General features: G+C 41.4%; 1 pseudogene; it reads left to right on the forward strand.

Moving 5' to 3' along the window:
- The first annotated feature begins 12,950 nt into the window (after positions 1 to 12,950).
- Positions 12,951 to 13,570, forward strand: LOC110322552 (annotated as a pseudogene).
- Positions 13,571 to 15,777: the final 2,207 nt, after the last annotated feature.

The raw sequence follows: 15,777 nt of genomic DNA on the forward strand, positions 1-15,777 counted from the left end.
AGTGGTAGAATGCTTGTCTAGCAAGTTCAAGGTTAGGGTTCAAGTCATAATCCTGGGAGTGGCAAGTAAATGTATTCTAAGCAACAGGGCTACCCGAGACAGCTCATAGGCAGGCGTTATATCACAGGCTGTATTTTGTCCAACCCTGATCTAATGCTCACTTTTGGTATCCCCTAAGCACTGACTCTACCCCACTCTTCTGCCGAGGGCATTTTCCTAAGGAAAAATTTCCACATTCTGCGTCATTCAGTATAAATAGAGTTAACTATCTTCTTTGCTCCAGGAGTATTCATGGGCTTAAGTCAATGAGAAATTTCTGTCTTACTGCCCATGGAACTGATTCAGAACTCACCAAGGATTGAAGTGCACACCATGAGCCAGGGATTCTAAGAAAAATGCATCTTCTCATCCAGATGCCCCCCACCCCCATGCCTTAAATATCCACTCTGGTGATCCAGAAACTAAGCAGAGACTCACACATGGTTGCTATCCAGGAGTCCACCTTGTGGGGCTGAGGCATGGAGTCAATGCAATGGCCGGAATCAGTGAAACTCAATAGCATCCACCCAGAATCAGGCAGCAGGATCTGAAAATAGCCCCTTTGCTTTGCTTATCCAACTACATTTCTACCTGATTCTCAAGGCTTCTAGGAAAAAGAACCTTGGCATTTGAGGAGGAACCAGAGAGGACAACTCTAGGCTGCTTCCAGAGGGATCACAGGGGTTCAGCACCGTCATTTCAGAGTCAAGTGCAGGGCAGGTCTTCCGCTTTTGAAGGTAAGACACTGACTTTTTGCCTGTTAACCAAGAGTTCTCTGGACACTGTGGGAACAGTTTCACACAGCACAAGGTAATTATTTATATACAAAAGTATCCCTATACTAGTGTGACCAAGCTCTCCTTTAGCCCGTCCCCTCCAGCCAGAATGGCTTGTCTTCCTCAAGCATAGCAAGCAAGAAAAGCTTAATAAATTGTTTTCCTCTATGTCCAGCCCTCTTTATTCAGATCTTAGTACTATATTATTATCATTTCCATCTGAAGTGCGATATCACTCTCATAGAGGGCTTCCCTATCCACTCTGTCTTTCCAGCCATTTTTATCTTCTAATTCTGCATGGGTTAATTAATAGAACTGCCATCTATATTAAATGATTTTTTTTCACTGTTTTTAATCATTCATTTCCCTGGTAAAACAGAAGTTTCATGAAGACAGGAAGCTTGTCAACCCTTCTCGCAACCCTGTTCTCAGTGAAGTGCCTAAAAGAATGTCTCGCACTCAATAAATAAGTGCTGATAAAGCAAGAAAGGAAATTGGAAGGAAGGAAGGAAGGGAGGGAGGGAGGGAAACAAGAAAGTGAGGAAGAATGAGGTGGGGAGGTGAAGCGGGGGAGGAGACCCTGTCTTGGGACTTCATATATCTTTCTTAGCATCACGCAGCTTAACCTTTCAACCTCCATAAATGTCTGGCTTTCCTGTTTTAATTGTTGTACTGAGTGATCATCTGTTGGACCATTTTGTGGGAGAGTACGTGCACAGTGTCCTGTAGGACCTCAGAGATCACCGCAGCAGAGACAAACACCAAGAGGAAGATTATACTTTAAAAATAATCTTTAAAATATATACTTTTTAATGGTATCTAGTACCCTTGTCAGCCAGGAGCTAAGAAGGTTAGATGAGGGGAAAAGACAACCCCCCCCCAATCTGGAAAGCATACAGAATCAGGCAGTATTAACCAATTTAGCCTACTGTCTGATTTCTCCCTTGTGTACCACGCCTTTTCGGTGATATCTAACTACAGTGATATTAGTACTCCATTTTCTTAAGTACTTAAAGCATGCCCCCCTTGGGTGACCAGTGTTATATCCAGAGTGTTTCTGGCGAGAACTAGATGTAAGTGTTTCTAGCTCACCAAGTGCACAACCCTCCCAAGAGAATGTCTGTTTTATCTGCTGTTTTCATGAGAACTAATGAGTAGCTTTTTCCTACATCACGGGGCTCTTCTCGAGTAGGAAATAAAGTTAAAAAGACCAAGAAAAAAAGCCACCCAGCATCCCCTTGAAAGGTTTGGGTTTGGGTTTGGGTTCTCAGAGTCTAGCTCTTACCTTAGAATCCTGCTTCTAATAGTGCTTCTCTTAAAGGCGAGAAAGACGAGTCCCAGGAGAGCCTGGGTGCTCTCAGACTCACTATAAAAAAGCACTCTGGTGTGTGCAGTGAGAGCCACATTCTTTTTTCGTGCATGGTTAGGAGGGGCTGATTCCTAGATTTTTTTTTAATAATCTAAAAATTCACCTAGACATACAAATTTTAATGCATCAGTCAAAAAAGCAAAATGTGTATATATTTAAAACTAAATTAATAATAATTAACAAATGTTTATTTAAAGCTGGCATGTATTTGAACTACCTAGGACATCAGCTGATTGTTACTATTAGAGCCATAGGGAAGTTCAACATCCTCAAGTCACAATGTGCACCAACCCAACAGTGACGGAGTAGATGCTTACTCAGTTCACTTGCCAATTTTATCCAGGTATTGGACTCCCACCAAGGAGTCATCAGGAACGCATGAAGCAGCATTAAAAGCAGGATCCCACAGTTAACACAGATAAAACTTCCTGAGTTAGCCAAGACGCAACAAGTCAGCTGACTTCAACCGGACCTGTATCCATGATTCCCCTGGGTTCCGGCCAGTGCCGGCTTAAAACACTCTCTAAAAGTTTCTTTGAACCTGTCTAAAGATGTAGTCCTTAGGCCTCCTGGAACGTTTCTACAGTGACCAGTCACTGCATTTTAAGTGCGTTAGCTTCTATGACAGCTTTCTGTCTGAGCATCTACTAATGCATAGTCATCTCTCCCAAGAGCAGCCTACCGTTCTAACACTTAACTTCCTCCTGCACATCCTTACTAGGGGTTCCTAATTAGCTCAGCAAGCCTTTATATTTCTGCAGCATTACAAAATCATGTTCCCAAAAGATGTCTGTATATTTATTAACCCTTTAACCTCTAGATAATGACAAAATCTGGTGTGTAAAATAAGTTCTGCCATCTGGGCAGATCTTGCCACTTGGCAAGAAGCCATATTCCAGGAGTGAAATGAGATTTGCGATGGCAAATCCTCCCTGAAATTTCCGTGTTTCCTTCCTAAGACATGATGCACCAGGAGTAAAAAATATGCTTAGATTCATTAATGTCATCTTAAATGGAGCATAAATAGTTCAAACCAAGGTCAGGTGGTCATGAATCTCCCCTTATTTGGCTTATGAAAGAAGAATGACAGAAGTTCAAACATGCTAATGACAAAATGTGAACAAAATTAAATTTCATAGGAGGTGGTAGGCCAAGTAGCTAAGGAGCAGCACATTTCATAAAGGACCAGGGCATTCAAGGAGACTCCAATGTCAAGTTAACATGTGCTTCCGATACTTTAGTGGTTCCTGGTATTGCGTGTAGGTAAGGAGGCTCCTGCCACTTGGTCAAGAATTATTGATCTTTGATACTTACCATGAAATTGAATAGAAGTCCAAGGGACTGTGTGGGAAATGTGGCACATGTTCCAGGCCAGGAATCTGGCAGGGATTCAGGTGTGTGTACCCAAGTTTCCAGGGTCTCAGACCTGCTCTGCCTTACCAAGTTTCCAAGTTTCCTGGAATGGTCCATTGTACCACAAGTCTGTCCTTGCTTTTTATAAACAGACTGATAGTCACAGAATAACCAGGCCATGTCCCGAGCAAGGAGCAGTAAGAGCACTAATTTTAAGTCACTGAAGTCCTACTTCCGCTTAGGATCTAAGTGAAGGTGTTGCATCCTGAAGGACTGAAGTGATAAGTGATTTCAGAAAAGCTGAGCAAGGCTGTAAGTGCATGCTTATCAGATGGAAGGACTTTGTCTTCCTAGGGACAATGTCTTCTAGACAAAACCTTTCCTTTTCAGAAAATCTTACCCTTTGGCCAGAAACCTTACATTTCTCAACTGAGAGTTGAGCATCTTGATAGAGTCCATCTTGGAGCTTCCCTCATCTTCAGAACAGGATATGGGACATGCAAACACTGGGTAAGACTAGAATCAAAAAGAAATCAAATGCCTTTGAGGTTCTGGTTGATAGGCTGAAAAAGACCATGGTGCCTCAGTAAATCTTGGAGGTATGGTAGTTTAGAAATAGTCACAACTTTACCCAGAAGATTAAAAAAATAAGTTAACTGTTTTCATTTTAAATGATTTTTAAAATGATTTTTAGGTACTAAAAAGACACTAAAGACATTTTCATAAAATACAATTGTAATCAAAATACAATTACACAACTATAAAACGCATTGCTACTGAAGCTGTTGGTCTCAGAGCAGGCCCTTGGCAGACCATCACATACTAGGCTGAGCCACACAGTCCCGAGAGATCAGCTAATGACACATGAAATAGTGATTATCAGAAAAAGGGTATTTTTTTAATGTGGCCTTGATGGGAAGAGGAACAAATGCAGAGACAGAGTGCCCCTTTCCCCTGTGTCCCCCAACTCTGTGCATCTCTTGAGTAGTGACGTGAGACTTGGTTTAAAGAGAGGTCAAGAGGTAGACATAGCTAAGCAATCCTGATAAAGATGAGACTCTGGCCATCACTGATCCATCCTGTCTCAGCTCAAGACTCTCCTGAAAGGTACTCTTAGTTCCCAGCCTATGTGTTGTCAGCCTGTGTGAAGTCTCTTTTCAGGAGATGAGTTTCCCTTCTGGCTGCCATCAGGGGCATAGGCTTCGATCTTCATAAGACAGTTTGAGAAATTCCAGTTCCTTGGGATTCATTGCTCCAATAGCCTAACAGCCAAAGGTAGGGGGCACAAATGTCTGCTTAGAATATCTTTCTTCGTGCCCAGATGGGTACAGTAATTCTCCGAAGGCCATCAGAAAAGAAATGATACATGGATTAAGCCACCCAGGGAAGTAGAGAATGGGTGGTCTATTTATGATCCTAAAGTCATTTTTAAAAACCCACCCATGTTCACATTCATTGTCTGTTGCTTGTTCTCTCCTGGTAAAACAAATGAGTAACAAGGGCTGTGCAAGATCTGATGGCTCCTTTATCGATTAGGATTCTAGCTATTAGTATTCAATTGCTTTTAATCTTCCTTTGGTCTGATGTAGGTTGAAGCAGAGATTTCAATGACTTTATTCTAGCTTTAATGTGTTCTTCCCCCAATAATCCTGCCTGTGTCAGTGAAATGTTTTGTCCTGCCCAAAAGTCTGCACCTCATTGAGCTCTTTAGTGTGTGCTTGTTGGAAAAATGGGTGTTGGAAAATCAATCAGCCCAATTAACTCTGATTTCAGGAGCTGCACGGAAGAGCTATGGGGAAAATATTTAACATTTAACCTGGCAACTCCATCTGCACAGTAAGGTGACAACTGGGACACAGAAAGAGTAGGACTCTTAGAGCTATCTACTTCTTACACGATTTGTCAGTTTCTAGGAAAGGAGTGGGCAATTCTTGTAGTTTTTAAGTGTGGCGAACATCTCATGGTCCATATGTCAATAAACAAATTTCCAAGTTTGCCTCATCCCATGTTGATAGGTTTTCTAGTGAACTCAAGGTCAAACTGGGAAACTAAGGGTTTGATTTTTCTCTGTTGGAGTACCACTATTGATTATTTGCTTCTCTACTTCTTTTAGATTCTTTGCTATTAACTATAAAAGCTAATTCTTTTCCTAGGTCCTATCTGCTTACAATAGCTAGTGGATCTCTAATGAGAGACTCTTGCTCAAAATGTTTGACATCCTCAGACACCTGGGGATGAAACTTAGAATTACATTGAGATTTCATCTCATCCTAATCAGAATGACTAGGAAACAAAAGACAACAAATATTGACAGGGATAAATTACCAGTAGGGTGTGTAAATTAATAGAGCCACTGTGGAAAAAAATATGGAAGGTCCTCAAAAACTACCATGTAATCTAGATTTATCACTCCAAGCTTATCCTATAGGAATGTAAGTTAGAATACCACTAAGATACTTGCACTGTGTTTAGTGTAGTACTATTCTCAACCAGCATAAATACCCATAAACGGATGAATGAACAAAGAGAATATAATATACACAATGGAACTTTATTTGGCTATAAAGAATGAAATGATGTAAGGTGTAGGACCATAGATGAAACTGGAGATCATGATGTTAAGTAAGTCAGAATCAGAAGAGCACTTATTAATCACATTTTCCCCATATGCAGGTGTGTGAGTGAGTGAGTGTGTGTGTGTGTGTGTGTGTGTGTGTTGCTCATACACATACATGTGCTCTGTGAAGAGAACAGGAAGGTAGCAAAGGAGAGGGGAAAGAGACAATAGGAGTGGCAATGGAAAAAGGAATGACAAATATGTTCTCTGTCTTCTGTTTAAAAAAAAAAATACAGAAGGATGGTATCTTGAAAGGAAGAATGGAGCCATCCATCCGCAGAGGTTACAAGGGAGTATGATGTATGGGTTTAAAATGACATATACCCATGAACATGATATAAAGATCTTACATTAAAATTAATTTTAAGACAGTATTCCTTCAGAGTCTAATGAATAGGGTAGAAAGATACTGAGTTTGTATGGAGAGGTAGTTTTGTAGTTTGGTTTCTGCTGCTGATATACAGCATCAACCAAAGCAAATTTTGGGAGCAAAAGCTTATTCAGCTTTTGGGCTATAGTCCATCACTGATATATGACAATATGATCATTTTTGTCCTGCCTCTCCTTGTATTAGTTTTGGCTAGGAGTTTGTAGATCATGTTACTCTTTTCAAATGACAAACCCTTTGCTTGACAGAGTCTATGTATTATTGTTGCTTTAATCTGCATTTCATTCATTTCAGCCCTAGTCTTTATTAGAATGGCTACTTGTTATTTTGCATTGGTTATTTCTCTTAAGTATCTCCTAGACTTCTAGAACTGCCATGTGCAATCCAGAAGACCTGAGGTTTCATTCTCTCTTTCATATGCTTCTAGGATATTTCTAATTTTCTCCATGATGTCTTCAACGACTCGATGATCATTCTGAAGTGGATTGTTCATTCTCCAAATATCTATGTAGTTCCTGAAGTTTCTCCTGCTATCAATTTCCACTTTTGTTTTGCTATGATCAGATGGGATACAAAACTGAGTTGTCTCTGATTTTTTTGTATTTGCTATGGCTTTATTCATAGTCTATGATTAGTTTCAGAGAATGTTCCACTTGTTGCAGAGAAGAACATGTAGTCCCTGTCTGTTGGATGGAATGTTTTGTAGATAGCTGTTAAAAGCCATTTAAACATGAATATGAGGTATTAACATCTCTCACTATTATGTGGTCTTTTATGCCTTTTAGTGTTTGTGTATAAAATTATAAATGCCCAATTTTGGTACATTAATGTTTACAATCATTATATCATCTTCATAAGTTGTTCCCTTTGCCAATATATAATTGTCCACTTGATCTTTTCTAACTTTTGTTTTAAATCTACTCTGTCATGGTGAAGTATCTTGATAGGTACAAGACTTGCTATATAAGCCCAACAACCTGAGTTTGATCCTCGGGCCCCTGTGTAAAAATCTAGATGCAGTGATGTGTGTGTCAGCAATCCTACCACTCTTCTGGCAAAATGGGAGAGGAAACAGAAGAATTCTCTGGAAGCTCACAAGGCAGCTAGCTTGGGATATTCACCACAGAAGAAACAAGAGTGATCTGGCTTTGATAGAAGGGGAAACATGACGACTGAAACTTGTCCTCTGACCTCCACATATATTCCCTAATACATACATGTACTCACACACGTGCACACACACACTCACACTCACATGCATGTGTGTACACACACACACACACATACTCACACACTCACATGTATTCATGCATACACACACTCACATACATACTCATACACATGTATACACACACATACACATGCATACAAAACCCAAATAGTTAATTAGATTTCCAAAGCAGATATTTTATTAGCCTTGCCTATCAGTTTATGCTTTCTGTTCACTTGATAGGTTCGTTTCCATCTTATTTCTGACACTCAGTATTGGATATCGATGGTATATAAATGTGTTTTCTGGAGGCAAAAATAGTTTTCTCTCATTCTTTTAAGCCAGTGTTTCTTAGTTTGTTTTTATTGGTGATTTGAACCTATTTATATTTGTGGCTATCACTGAAAAAGATGCTATTTCATATAAATGTGTGACCTAATTAATTAGATTATTGATATTTCTTTCCCCCACCCTTGTCATACTTGGAGGCTTACTGGTTTCCTGGGTTGGACATGGTTGGCTCTTTCCGATCTCTTCTTTGCTCAGTTGTTTCTTTCACGGAGTGCTTCCTGTCATCAGCTCCTGTGGATGAGACGATCTTCTTTCTCAACATGTAGTATTCCTTTAAGGTCCAGAGTTCAAATCCCAGCAACCACATGGTGGCTCACAACCATCTGTAACAAGATCTGACTCCCTCTTCTGGAGTGTCTGAAGACAGCTACAGTGTACTTACATACAATAAATAAATAAATCTTTAAAAAAAAAAAAAAAGAAATTTCTGTGGTGCTATTTTGTTGATCATGAATTTCTTTAATTTGTGTTTGTCTTCAAATACCCCTAAGTTTAGCCATCAATTTGGAATGGATAACATCACTGGGTATTATCATCTTGTTTAGCAGTTTTCATTTTCAGAACTTGAAATAATAGAGTGCTGTGCCTTCCTGAATTTTGTGGATCTTCATGAAAAATTTAAAGTTAATTGACATTCCTGCCTTTGTCTGAGAGCTTTCCATTTAGAATTGTTTGTTTTGTGCTTTGACACCTTAACTCTGAGGAGTCACAGAGGGGCTCTTCTTGGGTAATAACTATGTTATTACCCAAGGGTTTGAATCACCGCCTGTATTTGGATGTCAGCTTCTTTCTTTGGGTTTCTTTAGACTGTATTCCTTTTGCTATTATGTCATTTTTCTTACTTCGTAGGTACTAAACTCCAGGTGTACCCCTGATCACTTGGAGGTATAGGATATTCTTACTTTTTCTTCGTATAAAGCTGAGTGTGTCTTGACTTTGTGCTTTGTCCCTATAATAGATTTTTCTCATAGTTTTGTCAATTTGTTATATTTTCTGACTTTTTTTTAACTAATTGCTTCTTTCATTTCCAGAATTTCTATTTGATTCTTTTCTCATTGTTTCAGCTTCATTACTGAATGTTTCCTCTATGTATTTTTTTATTTCCTTCTCCAATTCTCTGTTTCATTCACTTTGAATACTCTCTTGTCAAGATCATGAATTGATTTTTTTTTTCTGTTCATTCATTGGTCTGAGTCTTCTCTATGATCCTTTTTAAAACAGGACTTTGAATTCTTTCTTAGACAATTCAGCTACTTAAGAGAGCTGTGAGGCTGGGAATGTATGCCGGTGTGTTGTTATTTCAGATTCTTGCTGTTTCTTTGTTGTGTTTGGTAAATATGTTGGGATAAATGTATATTCTAATGTTAATACTCCCTTTCTCCAAATACTCTACTTGGTTGGTTTTGTTTTATTTTATGTGGGCCTCCCGAGAGGGTTGTCTCCATGAGGAATTGCATTTCTTGCAGTGAATTAGGAAGAGAGGACATTCCTGGTTGTGTCTGTGTAGACCTTTCTATATCACACCTGTGTTCCCGCTAACAGTTGAAGACAATGGAATGGGAGCATTGGCTGGATACAGTGTGGTGTATAGGACTGTTAAAGCAAAGGTTTTAGCATTGAACTCATGAATGGGAAAGGAACAAGAAGGAGGAAACAGGGTACACTATGAATAAGAAGGGAAGCATGTGGGCTGAAGGTATGAAGGGACTAGACCACCACATATGCAAAAATGTAGTCAAAATGTTTGTAGGCGTAGCACAGCAACAGCCAGCTGGGACCTAGAAAACTGCAAGCAGTGATAAACAATGAACAGACCAGAGAAAGAAAGCACTGAAGCAGGACCAGCACCCTGAGACGGAAGTCATCTGTTAGGGTTTGTATGGCTGTGATAGAACTCCATAGTCAAAAGCAATCTGGAGATGAAAGGACTTGTTCCATAGTAAATTTCCACAGCACAGTCCATCCTCGAAGGAAGTCAGGGCAGGAACTCGAGGCAGGAGGCAGGAACTGAAGCAGCAGCCATGGAGAAGTGCTGCTTACTGGCTTGCTCTTCACAGCTTGCTCAGCCTTTCTTAAAGGACCGCCTGGCCAGTGGTGGCACCACCCAGAAGGAGCTAGACCCTCCCACATCCATCATCAACTAAGACATCTGCTACACACATCTGCTACAGGTCCATTTCATAGAGGCATTTGCTCCATTGAGACTCTCTCTCTTCCCATGTATGTCTAAGTTGGTGTCAATTTGACAAAAACAGTCAACAGGAGATACTGGTTTAATTTTTTTTTTATAGTTGGATATATGATCTCTTTCTCTACTAGAACTGTCATTTGCTTGAGTCTCCATGTAGGCAGGGAGGATGGCTAAAATGAGAGGTTGAAATAATTTAGCCTGTGTGCCCTTTCAGATGAGAGGATTCTGTAAGCCTAAACTTACCCCTGCCAGAGTTTCCTGGCCTGGGTCAGCTAACCTCTGAGCCAGATATAACCCAGCCCCCCTATAAATGAGGGATCAAACTTTCCACAGTCTGTGATTCACGCTCTGGAGGGATATGGCAGACCGTCCCAGCAGAGTACCCATGTATACTGGCAAAGCCTGGTTTCCACAGCACAATGCTCCCTTGTAACTTGACCTAGGGATGACTGAGAAGAGGTTTGTTTATCTGCCTGGCAGTCTGGGTTTAGTTTGTGTGCCTTCTCTTTATGCTGCCATGCTCTCATGGTAACCTGCTCTGCTCTGCACTCCGTGTCTACCATTCAGGTGTTTCTCTCCCAGACTCGTGTAGACACACTATAAGAAGTTCACACACACTGTTGATAACCAGTCCACGGTTTGGGGTGGCTGCGGTGATTCTAGCTCAATGGCAGCTGCCATCATAAAAAAAAAAAAAAAAATCACGGTGGGGGTAGCTACAGTGACAGCTGTGGCTGTAGTGGCTTATCCCAGAGCAGTGGTCACTGGGGATGCCTTTGTTATGCAAGGTCACCAATAGTGTGATTTCTACAGGCAGTTCATTAGAAGTAGCGTTTAAGACTGAGCCCCATGCTGCCTAAGCTGTGCTGGCTGCCGGGGCAGCTGAGGCTACAGGTACTGAGTCAAGTTACAGAAGAGCACTGGGGTACAGAGCAAGCGCTGGTCGGTCGGTGAGTTGTGGAGTCGGAAGGTACGGTGCGGGGTCTCAGACACAACAAACCTAGCGTTTCTCTTCTCCTATATTCATCTACTTGCTCAGACGTGGTTTCTAAGCCACCATCTTACTCACTTACTTAAGCAATCATCTTACTCCAGATGATTGATTTTAGATATGTGCCATCTTGACTGGCACTGAGGTGCCTGGCGTATCTGTAAAGATATTTCATCATGGAGGTTAGAAGTTGAACCGAGATTCACTTAATACATCTCCGAAGGCCTAAGTAGAAGAGAAGGTAGAAGGACAGTGCCGCGACCCCAGACTCTGGCCAGCAGAGGTGGGGAAAAGACACGTACGCCAAGGCAGGGTTCAAGCAGCTTCCTCAACTTTTTTATTTTAATTCTGGGGGGATCACCCAATTTATCAGCCTCCACCCTCTGCACTCGTCTCTCGCCACTCTTCATCATCCAATCAGCATTCAGCACTCTCTGTACACGGGCCATGCACGCAGACAGGATGCGAGTTGATAGGCCAGTGACTCAACATCATGCTGTATGACGCTATACGTCAGGTGGGCAGCGCGTGATCATTCAGGTGCACATGATCATTCAGGTGCGCATGATCAGGTTCTTGATAAACAACCAGGGATCACGGGGCTTGGCAATGAGCCAGGGCGCCATCTTGGCTGCCACGCGCGCGGCTGCACCCGCTTCCCACAGGACGGCTTCATTCCTTTCTGCTTCCTGACTGTGTTTGACCTAGACATGTCATCTCACCCCCACAGCCTACCTTCCTGGGTCTCTACGTGACAGACTCTGGGAGTCCTTAGCCACCGTGGTCAAATGGACCCAGCCTCCATCATAAGTCAGCGTAGCTACTGGTTTTATCTATCTGGTGAATCCTAACTAAATACAATGATTAAGTTCATTAACCTGTTCTGAGCTGTACAACAGAATTCCAACAGTGAACTTCTTCCCATCAGTTAACTTTTACTATTTAATCACGGCATTTGGGATTCACGCCATTTACAAAAAGGAAGGAGAAACTTGCAACTTCCCTTGCTTTGCAATAATCTCAAAACTGCTCTCTAAACATGTTTAGGAGTCTGAAGACTTCCATGGGGTTGTCTTTTCTGTATTCTCAGGACTGGATTATGTCTAACTTCATTAAAAAAAAAAAAAAAAAGACTGGAATAGCCTCTAAAAGATTAGTCCTAATCTAATCTTTTGTACCTTGTTCCCTGTCCCCAGTAGTCCTTACAACTCATTCAGGATTTTCCATTCCATTCTGCCTTTTATAATTTATCTCATCTGAGATGCATACAGCTGGGAAAGCTTTGGCATGCTTGGTTGAAAGGGTCTTAAAACCATGCCATGTTCTCCTGAAACTGTTCTCTTCCTGATCTGAGCTTGCTAAGCCTTATAAAAGGGCTCTGAGCTCTCAGAAAGCCAGGGGGCTTCCATCAACTCTCAAAGAGGTTTGTTCTTGGTTTTGAAGAGTGTTCATCTTTAAGGTGGTGGAAGAGGGATGGGGAACTGGTCCCACAAGGAAACTGAGGCAGAGGACAACAGTAGTGAAGAGAGGAGGAAAAGAAAAACACAGTCAGTGTTGAAGGTGGCAGGAGCTTCCCGCTGTTGCTGGGGGGGGGGTGAGGGGGAGGCACAGCTGAGCACAAGTCCCTGGCCTGAGGTGGTGGTGGCTCACCGAGCCGCCCACCGCCCTTTGCTGCGACCTCATGGAGGGTGGCGGAGGAAGTAGCAACAAATCGACCAGCGGGTTAGCTGACTTCTTCAGAGCGGGAGGAGCGGTTACTCGAATGCTGATTTGACCCCCAGTCTCCTTATTTAAATGTGGATCCACGCTATCTCGTTCAGGATACTGATGAATTTATTTTGCCAACTGGAGCTAATAAAACCCGAGGCAGATTTGAACTTGCTTTCTTTACCATTGGAGGATGTTGCATGACAGGGGCTGCATTCGGGGCAATGAACGGTCTTCGCTTAGGATTGAAGGAAACCCAGAGCATGGCCTGGTCCAAACCAAGAAATGTACAGATTTTGAATATGGTGACGAGGCAAGGGGCACTTTGGGCTAATACTCTAGGTTACCTGGCTCTGCTCTATAGTGCTTTTGGTGTTGTCATTGAGAAAACACGGGGTGCAGAAGATGACCTCAACACAGTAGCAGCTGGAACCATGACCGGAATGCTGTATAAATGGACAGGTGGTCTTCAAGGAATAGCAGGCGGTGGCCTGGCAGGGCTGACACTCACCAGTCTCTATGCACTGTATAACAACTGGGAGCACAGGAAAGGTTCCCTGCTCCAACAGTCACTCTGAAGATTTTTGCCACTTCAGGAACGGGGAACACTTCATAGTTATCCAGATCAATTAATAAGCCAGTCTGGAGTTGTTTTCTCTCTTGTACCTACAGTTACTTTGAACAATTGGAGACTCTGATTTGCTTGACAAAGATCATGGATGGTTAGTCTGGACTGCACTGCTTGCCCTCAGTGAGTGGAAGCCAAACCCTTGGTGGCTCACTGAGAATATGTTCTCTTCTCCTTTGGAAAACCACTTACTCTCCAAATTCAGGCCATACTTTTTATTACCATGTTAATTCATTTAAAAAATCTAAAACTTAAGTGTTGCCCTGTTTTCCAAATAAAGGGTGAAAATAGAAAAAGAAAGAAAGAAAGAAAAACAAAGTCATTGTATACTATAAGCTATTGAGTATGAGTAATGAAAAACGAAATGTGAAAAATCGATAGCTTTGGAATATATTAAGTATGCAATTTTGAAATCTGAATTTCATTTTCATGCCAGTATGGGAGGGAATTACTGGTTATTTGACATTGTTTTCCTATGTTATTCCAAGACACAGTTCATATAAACAAGTTTAGTTGCATCAAAAGCTCCCAATAGCAGCTATTACAACTTTTAAACTGCTTTAGAAAAATGATGCCATTTACCAAGATGTTACCAAGGAGCAAGAGCAGAAGTACTTGTAAGTAGAAGATTCCAGAATGTGGAGGGCTGGAGCTGCGGTTTAGACTGAGATAACTTTCAGGAGCACCAAAAGCATGGCCTTGGGTCTCACAAAAAGCCACACATCAGAATCCTGCAACATTACACAACTCCAAAAATCAGAAACAGACATATCTTCCATAAATAAACTCAACAGCTGAGGAAAACTCAAATAAGATTTAACAAGTGACCTAGGACAAAAGCTGGAAATAAAAGTCAACTGAGAAGGTACTTGGCTCAGACTTGGGTAGCCTGGGGAGAGAGCTTACAATAACTACGTCCAATAACAACTAGCATCTCCATTGCAGCCTTCCTTATACTAACAGACCAAAACTAAGGGAAGGGGGCTGTCTTAGTTAAGGTTTACTGCTGTGAACAGACACCATGACCAAGGCAACTCTTATAAGGACAACATTTAATTGGGGCTGGCTTACAGGTTCAGAGGTTCACTCCATTATCATCAATGTGGGAACATGACAACATCCAGGCAGACATGGTGCAGGAGGAGCTGAGAGTTCTACATCTTGTTCTGAAGGCAAACAGAAGAAGACGAGCTTCTAGGCAACTAAGAAGATGGTCTTAAAACCCCACACCCACAGTGACACGCTTCCTCCAACAAGGCCACACCTCCAAACAGTGACACTCTCTGGGTCAAGCATATTCAGAACATCACAGGGGCAGAGACAAACAGCAATGCTTTCAAGAATAAAGCAGATTTCCACCTGGTAAGTACTTTCATAAGTATGATCAGAAAACTAAGAGAGACCCCTCAACTATAACCTGGAATATATTGATTTGGTATTTATGGAAATGAAAAGAACAAGAGTTCACTTTCCATTCCCACTCTCTTTGGACAAGTCCCATAAAGGTCTGAGTCCAGTTCTCAGTGCTCTCAGTGAGGATCTGGAGCAGGTTCTCAACCTGTCTGTCCGTCATGACCCCTCTGGGGGTTACATATCAGGTATCTGCACAGATATTTATATCAGATATTTACATTATGATTCATAATAGTAGCAAAATTACAGTTAAGAAGTAGCAATGAAAATAATTTTATGTCTGGGGATCCCCACAACATGAGGAACTGTATTAAAGGGTTACAGCCTTAGGAAGGTTGAGAGCCACTGCTCTAGATGGTACCACCTAACCTCAAGTAGATCCAGATACCTGTAAGACTCTCATGCTAAGCATCCAAATATCTGTCTCACTCAGAATCCCCATGGTCCGCATCTTTTAAACCTGTCTCTTCACTTAAAGGCTTTTTTCTTTTCAGAGTATAGAAACTAATTTCATATAACTAACCATGAATATTAATGAGTTAGTTTAAACATGATAAAAATTACACAAGGTCTTCATTAGACTGGTTAAAAAACAATTTGATTTCGCTGAGCAGCCTAGAAGCCAACTTTAAACTAGATGGCTTTAAGTGGGCAAAGCATTTCAGGTATCTGAATTGGTTTTTATACTTATGAACCATGAATAAAAATTTATGAAAGTACAGCATAACAGGAGAGACTAAATAA

The sequence above is a fragment of the Mus pahari genome, chromosome 5, assembly GCF_900095145.1.
Source record: "Mus pahari chromosome 5, PAHARI_EIJ_v1.1, whole genome shotgun sequence".
Lineage (NCBI taxonomy): Eukaryota > Metazoa > Chordata > Mammalia > Rodentia > Muridae > Mus > Mus pahari.